Consider the following 9,130-nt stretch of genomic DNA (forward strand, 5'->3'; position numbering starts at 1 on the left):
GTCATTGTTGTTTGGTGGGTCCGGGCTGGGGATTCGAACCCGCCACCTTAGGTGTACGTGGCTGGCGCCTTAGCCGGTTGAGCTATAGGCGCCGAGCCCATTAAGTTAATATTTATATGCAATACAATTGATAACAAGATATCCTTTTGGAAAGTTTTGTTTCTCCATACCACTTAGAATTTAAGGAATGGCCTGCTCAACTAGCTTTAAAGTTTACTTTTGAATAATACTGTATGTCTGTTACAGTTAAATTTTTTTTGTTCTTGCTCTAACTCATTTTTTGGTGTTATAAAACCTTCACTCTGTGGAATCATTTCATAAAACTGTTACTAAGAAACTTAAGAGATACCATTCATGTGTTTCTGATCATATTACCCCAGCAACTCTCACAGCTTTCCTTTTATTTATGTGTCACTTATCAGTATGCTGTTTATTAGCAGGCTGAGCAACATCATAACCAGAGACGTGAAGGGTGTCTCTAACAAACATCTTCATAGGCACAGTACTCATACTTTCCACCAACAAAGAAATGAGGCTGCAGCAGCATGTCTTAAAAGGGCAGTTGTCTAAGGACAGCACTACAGAAATCCAAACTATAGCATTTACTGAGAGCTTACCACCACATATTTTAAAATCTACTTGAATGCCAAGAAAATGACATTGAGTTTATCTGCTGCCCCATGCTCGCTCCAAAGAACCCCAAACCTGACTAAATAGAGAATATTTCCATCATTGCAGAAAATTCTATCTACGCAGCCCAGTGTGCTAGCTGCTAACCATGTGCTGCTCCCAAGCACTTGAGATACAACTAGTTTGAATGAACAACTTAACTTTAAATTCAATGTTAATAATTTAAATAGCCAGAAGCTACCAGAGCAGGCGAAGGTCTACAATGCATTGTATGTAACTCACAGTTCCCACTGCAGTCCTGGGGGTCATTTCCATGACTCTTTCAGGCCAGCTAACTTGGACCTATGAACTCCTTTCAGTTCTTCTTAAGTATCTGGATTCATGCTAAAAGACTCCTGGCAATAATTTTAACTGGTATATTATTCTAGAAAATTCAATTCACTAATATCTCTGCCTCCCAATTACTTTTGTTTACCTAGATGTCTTTACAGGACCCCCCAACTACTTTAGATACTAGATTTATTTGGTCACATACACCTGTGATAGACTTGCTACAAGAACAAAAATATTATCAAACTTTAATAAAGCTTCTGGATTTACCAGTTTATAAGAAATACTAGCCAGAGAATCACAAACTGCTACACCAATGAATGTAATGCTATTAATAAAATTCAAAATGTGAAACTACAGGAGAAGTAATCCAGTTTTTCTCAAGCAAAAAAAAAATCACGAAGTAGAAAGGACACAAACCTATAGATTAACAACAGAGTAAATGGACAACCTATAGAATAGGAGAAAATATTCACAAACTATGCATCTGACTAAGTACTAATACCAAGAATCTACAAGGAACTCAAGAAAAAGAAAAACATTAAAAAGTGAGCAAAGGACATGACCATTTTTTAAAAGATGACATACAAATGGCCAATGTGAAAAAAAGTTAGCATCATTAAACAGAAATGCAAATTAAAACTTCAGTGAGATACTCTCTTACTCCAGTTAGAATAGCCACTATTAAAAAGTCAAAAAACAATAGATAGTGGGTGGCGTCTATAGCTCAAGGAGTAGGGCATGGGGCGGGTTCAAACCTGGCCCCGGTCAAAACTGAAAAAAAACAAAAGATATTGGCACAGATGTGGAGGAAAGAGAATGGTCAGGCACTGTTGGTGGGAATGTAAATAAATAAAACCTCTATGGAAAACAGTATTGAGATTCCTCAAAGACTGAAAGTAGACTGATCCAGCAATTCCATTATTGGTATCTGCCCAAAGGAAAATAAGTCATTCTATCAGAAAAATACACGTATGTTTACTGCAGCACTATTCAGAGTAGCAAAGACGGCTCAGCACCTATAGCTCAACCGGCTAAGGCGCCAGCCACGTACACCTAAGGTGGCAGGTTCGAATCCCCAGCCCAGATCCGCCAAACAACAATGACGGCTGCAACCAAAAAATAGCCGGGCGTTGTGGCAGGTGCCTGTAGTCCCAGCTACTTGGGAGGCTGAGGCAGGAGACTCGCTTGAGCCCAGGAGTTGGAGGTTGCTGTGAGCGTGATGCCATGGCACTGTACCCAGGGGGATAGCTTGAGGCTCCATCTCAAAAAAAAAAATTAAAAATTAACAAAAAACTATAAAATAAGAGAGACTTAAGAGATCCTGTATCCATAATGTACAGACCTTGTTTGGATGCTAGGTAGGGCGAACAGTAACTTGCAGTGCGTACATGAGTAAGCGTCCTCATTTATTACAAAGCACTAAGTAATGCAAAGCACTAAGTGAATGAGCTTAATGCCCTTAGGAGGGCTGGCATCCGCTTGGAAATAACCCAGGGATGGTTGGCAGAGAAGGAAGAGGAAGATGACGAATGAAACAAGATTGGCATGAGTAGCTAGCTGATCGTTGAAATCGGGTTCTGAGTACCCTGGGATCCTTATAATATTCTGTTTACCTTCACATATATTTGAATTTTCTTTTCTAAAAGTTTTAAAGATGAAAATGGCACTCTAGTATTTCTTCTCATTAGTGTTCCAAAATATTACCACTATTAGCATTTATTCTAACTCTTCTCTGTTGATTTTTGTTGTTGTTGTTGAGACAGGGTCTTACTCTGTCACCTGGCCTGTAGTGCAGTGGTGTCCTCAGAGGTCACTGCAGCCTCCACGTCTTGGGCTCCAGCAATCTTCCTGCCTCAGCCTCCTGAACAGCTGGGACTACAAACGCCTGCCACCACGCCTGGCTAACTGTTGATTTTCAACTTTATTATACTCATCACCTTGCTGCTTCTTTGTGCCCTATAAATGTCTACACGGCCACCAAACTCTAACACTCAAATTCCAACCTAAGTTAATATTTATCATAAGCATTAAGAAAATGATCACCAACATTTTCATCTACGTGCTCTGTTAGTAAGTATTCATGCACCCGCTAAATCCCATACCTTAAATGTACTTTTAAAGGTTTGAGCACTATTTATGTTTTTTATTATAAATTTAACAGGCATTCATTGAATAAAATCAGAATAACGCATAAACAGAAAAGAAAATAATCCATAATTTTCTTATATATCTGGAACTTCTATTAATATCTAAAAATTATTCCTATTATATAGAAATTATATTAATACATAGGAATACATATATGTGTATATGTATGCACACATGTATATACATGTCCCTATCTTTCTAGAAAGTCTTATACAAATACTTTAAGCTTTTTTTTAATTAGGGGGAAAACTGAGATAATTTAAAAGATTTTAAAGTGGCCTTCCAGTATCCCAGTGTGACATTAGTAAATACAGCCTTCAGGAGAGATGCCACATTCCGATGAAAATACTTTTAACTTCCAAGTACAACTGATGCCTTCAAAAAGAAATGTATCCTCACCAAGGATTTTCCTTTGACAGACTACAAATGCTCAGAATATACTTCAAAAGTGAAATGTCAAAGACTTCCCTGATGTTCATATCTGAAACTGGAAACAAAAAAAGTCTGAAAGTCCATTTGGTCCTTTAGAATTGCCCTAACTGGTCAAAGAAGGCAGGTCAGCATCTTGAAGACGGGGCAAACCCTATTTATCTCCCCACATCATGGGTTTTTTATACTCACGGTATCAAAACAGACAAAATTACATTTTCCTATGCTTAGTATCTCTAATGTCTATGACAATATCCAGTGGGAATCATAATGTTTTCTCCAAGATAAGAAGGAAGGGGGAAGTTAACTTATTCTGAAGGAGGTTTCTGTAATCAAACAATACTGTGACAACAGAGACGGTCGTTACTTTCATTGTGGCTAGTGTTGGGGGACAGCTGAGTGGGTAGAAAGAAATTAGCAAAACCCAGAGGCAGCTGTAGTATCAGTCATGTAATGGTGATTTCAATGCTGTTTTCATATCGCTGAGCACAAAACTCCTAATTTTGACCAGCGCCTGCCTTGCCTAAAGAAAACCTCTGAAGCCTTCTTTAACCACCTTTCTCCGCCCTGTAAATTCTACCTTTGCTTCCCACTACAAGTGGCAAAGTGGCTTGGGCAGAAAGGAGGCCTCGTCACTTCAGAGCAGTATTTGATCCACAGATAACATGGTGAACCTAAGAATTTTTATCTGTAAGATGGAAAGGAGGAACCCATGCTGCGTACAGGTGGCCCTTGACTTAAAACGGTTTATGGCATTTTAATTTTACCGGAGTGTAAAAATACCCTGCTTTCTCTTCAGACTGCATGAATCTTTTGCCGTTTACAGTGATGCAAAACCAATACCGTGCATGAAGTACCCATATACAACCATTCTGTTTTTCACTTTCAGTGCAGTATTCAGTAAATGACGTGAGATAATCTGCACTTTATTTTAAGATCGACTTTGTGTTAGGTGACTTTGCGTGACTGCAGGCTACGGTAAATGTTCAAGGCAGGCTAAGCTATGATGTCAGTAGGTTAAGTGTGTTAAATGCATTTTGACTCATATTTTCAACTTAGCATTGTGTTTATCAGGACGTAATCCCACTGTCAGTCAAAGAGCATCTATATGTAATAAACCTCAAGTATAACTTTGTACCTACCTCTGTTAACACATAATCTCACTCTATTTCAATGGCATGATTAAAAGTTTTTCTTTTTTCTTTTTTTTTTTTTTTGAGACAGAGACTCATTTTGCTGCCCTCAGTAGAGTGCTGTGGCATCGCAGCTCACAGCAACCTCAAACTCTTGGGCTTAAGTGATTCTCTTGCCACAGGCACCTGCTACAATGCCCAGCTATTTTTTAGTTGTATTTGTCATTGTTGTTTGGCAGGCCCGGGCTGGGTTCAAACGTGCCAGCTCCAGTGTATGTGGCTGGTGCCCTAGCCACTAAGCTATAGGTGCCAAGCTGATTAAAATTTTTTCTAAAAAGCAGGAAATGGACTAAAAACTCAGAACATTATGAAATTATTGCTGTTCTGCCCCTCAGCACAATGCCTGGTACATAATTAGCACCCAGAAAGTGTGCTGAAAGGGTTAATTTGACAGCCAAATCTATTTACATGAAATCAAAATCTCCCACTGTGGTAGATGGGCCATCAGAGCAACATAATAAACTTGTGCTTGATTTCTCAAGACATACACAGCTACCCTGGGAATGGATTGGTCAAAAGGAGGGAAGAAATGAGATTTAAGACATAACTGGTCCATAAACCTCGCAGTAATTCTTAATGCCATTGGAAACCCTTCTATCATTAGCTCTTTATTCTCCATAAAGTATTGACTCTCTTTCTTCCTAGAAGAGAGACGGCACTGTTCAAGTAATACAGTTGAAATCACTGAAACATGGCTCCACCCAGTGGAAAGCAATCTTGGACAGATAATATTCATAACTCTGGTTTCTAGCATCGGCTTTATACTTGCCCAGGTACCTCACTCCACAGCCTTTCACATCCTGTGGTTCTCCAGTTCTTCACTGTATAGAGATGGGCTTGAACTAGGTTGTTCTTAAACTTTGGGTACAATAGAGTCACCTGTGGGCCTAAAGTAGAGCTGGTAGAGGGCTCTCCCAGAGTTTCTCAATCAGTAGATGGGGCCTGCGAATTTTTAACTAATGCCCCCGTCTTACTGGTGTTATTGATTTGGGGACCACCAATTAATATATGTATAATTATATATATAAGTGGGAGGCTCAGGAGTTCTGACCAGCCTAAGCAAGAGCAAGACCCTGTCTCTACTAAAAATAATATATACATACATACCAGTGTTTTAAATTCCCCATGTTGAGCCTTACACCCATCATAGCATTAACTGCAATTCAGGGTAATAAATGTTTAAAAGAATATATTCCTAGTAGTTGTCTCTGTCTCAAAACTCAGTCCAATTGTTTACTCTTCTTCTGATACATGATTTCCAGGTTCTCATACTGGAACCATAAGCATTGGTTCAACTTTAGTTAGATCTTTGAAACATTAATGATTAAAAATATTAAACATTATAGAGAAGCTGTATATATCGCACAGACTTAGAAAAATATGTTACAGAGAAACCGGTTTAATCGGTAAGAAAACTGACTTCAATGTAAGATTCTAGTATTGATATTGTAATAGACATTTTATCTTTTTCTAGCATCAGATAAACCTCCCACCTAACAGTTACAGTAGTAACAGTAATTCTCCCTCCTCCTGTAAATGTCAGCAAAACTACAACTTAGAAGTATACAAAAGCAGCAGCATCCAAAACAAACAAATGGGACCTGATCCAGGTTAAAAAGCTTCCACACAGGTAAAGACACAATAAACAAAGCAAATAAGCAACCCTACTTGGGAGAAGATATTCTCATGTTACAAATCTGACCAGGGGCCAGTAACTAGAATCTATAGAGATTCAAGCAAATCAAAAAGAAGAGAGCATACAATCCAGTTAATCACTGGGCAAGAGAAATGAACAGAATCTCCTCCCAAGACAACAGAAGAATGGCTGGAAAACACAGGAAGAATGATCATCTCTAAGCATCAGAGAAATGCAAATCAAAAGCACCTTGAAATATCAGCTAACACTAGTGAGAATAGCCCACATCACAAAGTCCCAAAGCTGCAGATGTTGGTGAGGGTATAGAAAAAGAAGGGAATCCCTGTACACTGTTGGTGAGACTGCAAAGTAATACAGCCTTTTTGAAAAGAAGCATAGAGAATCGCGAGAGAGAAAAGCAGACCTTCCGTTTGATCATACAATGCCATTACTAGTTGTTTACCAAGAAGGAAAAAAAAATCATTTTTACCGTAAGGACATTTGCACCAGAATGTTTATAGCAGCTCAATTCACAATTGCAAAGGTGGAAACCACCCAAGTGCCCGTCAACCCATAGTGGAATATGTTCAGCCATAAAAACACGGAGACTTGACGTCTTTTGTATTTACCTGAATGGAAATGGAGAACATTCTCCTTAGTAAAGTATCTCAAGAATGTAAAATGAGCATTCCATGTACTCAATACTAATTTGAAACTAGCAGATGGACAAAACAGGCCCATATGGGAAGACAAATTCAAGAAGGGAGAAGGCAGAGCCCTCTTTAGTAAGCCCCCCACCTAATAGATACAGTGTAGGAATATATGGCACACCCCCTGGGTGAAGGACTCAAATACAACTTGGAATTAATTCTGTGTACCCTCATGTTAATCAAAAAAATAATAATAAAGACTATAAGAGAAAAGAACTTGTTTGCCCCAGAGGAAGCACAAACTTGTGATCTATAACAAATAGTGAGTACCAAGTCATTTTCCAATATTGTGTAAACACAGGTCACAAACCTCAGGGTGGGAGAGGAGGGTAGAAAACAGTCACAGGGCATGACCACCCATTCATCCAATAAAGTTTTTACTGAATGTCTAGTATATGTCCATCACCGTGGTATGTACGGATGAAGCAATGACAGAAAAGGATCCAGTTCCTGAACACACAGAGCTTATGGACAGTAAGGCACTCATACAGATGAATGCAAAACGAGTCCTTTAAGTTAGGGAAAGGAGAGTCATAGGTGCTATGACCCAGAACAGAAGTATAATCAAAGAGGAGGAAAAAAGATGCAAAAGCTCCTCAGTAGACAGAACTAAATGAAAGACTATCATGAGCTGAACTGTGTCCTCAAATTCCTAAGTTGAATTCCCAGCTCTTCCGCTGCCTTGGGATGTAACTATTGCCTTTCTAGAGGCAGTTTTGTTAAATGTCATCAAATGAGTGGGTCCTATCATATGATGTACAATTGACCCTCAAACTATGTTGGGGTAAGGAACTCCAATTGCTTGCACAGTTGAAAATCTACGTATCATTTTTGACTCCCCCAAAGTTTAGTATTAATAGCCTACTGTTGACCGAAAGCTTTCCAGATAATATAAACAGTCAATTAACACATATATTGTGTGCCAAGCATATTATATATGGCATTCTTACCATATCGTAAGCTATAAAAAATTTTTAAAAGATAAAGGAAAGAAAAGATGTTTACTATTCATTTGGTGGAAGTGGATCTTCATAAAGCTCCTCCTCCTCCTCGTCGTCACGTTGAGTAGGCTGAGGAAGGAAGGAGGGTTTGGTCTTGCTGTCTCAGAGATGGCAGGGGGAGGCAGGAGAGGCAGACACATTTGGTATTTATAGAAATAGATCATCATTTCTGACTTCTTAGTTCTGATTTATTTGAATATGTTCCATAGGGTACTTGTCCTTTGTCCACCGTTTGCTTCATCTCTGATGCCTGCATGATAGAGGGTCCATGTCCCTCTGCCACATTGTCCGACATCACTCTCTTTTCTGCCAATGCTGATTCTGTATCTTCCACACTGGTTTGGAAGCGCTCACCTCCATCAGGTCATCTGTTACTTTTCTCTGACATGGTGTCTGTTAACTTTTGAATTTTTCCAACATCCGTATCTTGAAACCCTTCACCCCTGGCCACGTTTTGCCACACACACAGTCTCTTTCACGATCTCCTCGATTGGCTCTGTAAATCCTACAAAATTATGCACAAACATCCGGACACAGTTCTCCAGCAGGAGTTTGTTGTTTCAGGCCTAGTGGCTTTTTCTGTAATGATGGTGGCATCTTCAGTGAGGCCTTCCAGACTCTGTTGTTTGATCAGTGTTCTCTTCTGTAGCATTGACACTTTTTTTCCAGAGAATATCATGTGTAGTGAGCCTTAAAGGTCCTTATGACCCTGTGATCTAGAGTCTTCAATAGAAATGTCTTCGTGGGCATTTAGACCCCTTCAGTAATGTTGGTGTTGAGCTCCTGGGGTTCTGGGTATCTGTGGGGGGGGGGGGGCAATTGGATAATTGGATACCCAGAAAAGAACTTTAAAAGGCAGTCCTTTACATAAGCCAAAGTACCTTTGATTTCAGGGACAAAACATTGATGGCATTGATGGGAGCAATCCAGAGAGACGGTGCTCACTGTCTAGGACTTTTTTTTTTTTTTTTTAAAGAGACAGAGAAGTTGGCTCGGCGCCTGTGGCTCAAGTGGCTAAGGCGCCAGCCACATACACCTAAGGTGGCGGGT

The 9,130-nt window shown here is 39.5% G+C and overlaps 1 protein-coding gene across 10 annotated transcripts in view; it reads right to left on the reverse strand.

The window, feature by feature from the left end:
- CACNB2 (calcium voltage-gated channel auxiliary subunit beta 2) overlaps nt 1-9,130 on the reverse strand; it is a 346,152-nt gene that overhangs the window by 5,813 nt on the left and 331,209 nt on the right. The gene's annotated exons all lie outside the window — the stretch shown is intronic.

Source organism: Otolemur garnettii, unplaced genomic scaffold (genome assembly GCF_000181295.1).
Source record: "Otolemur garnettii isolate 467f Iridium unplaced genomic scaffold, OtoGar3 scaffold00019, whole genome shotgun sequence".
Classification (NCBI taxonomy): domain Eukaryota; kingdom Metazoa; phylum Chordata; class Mammalia; order Primates; family Galagidae; genus Otolemur; species Otolemur garnettii.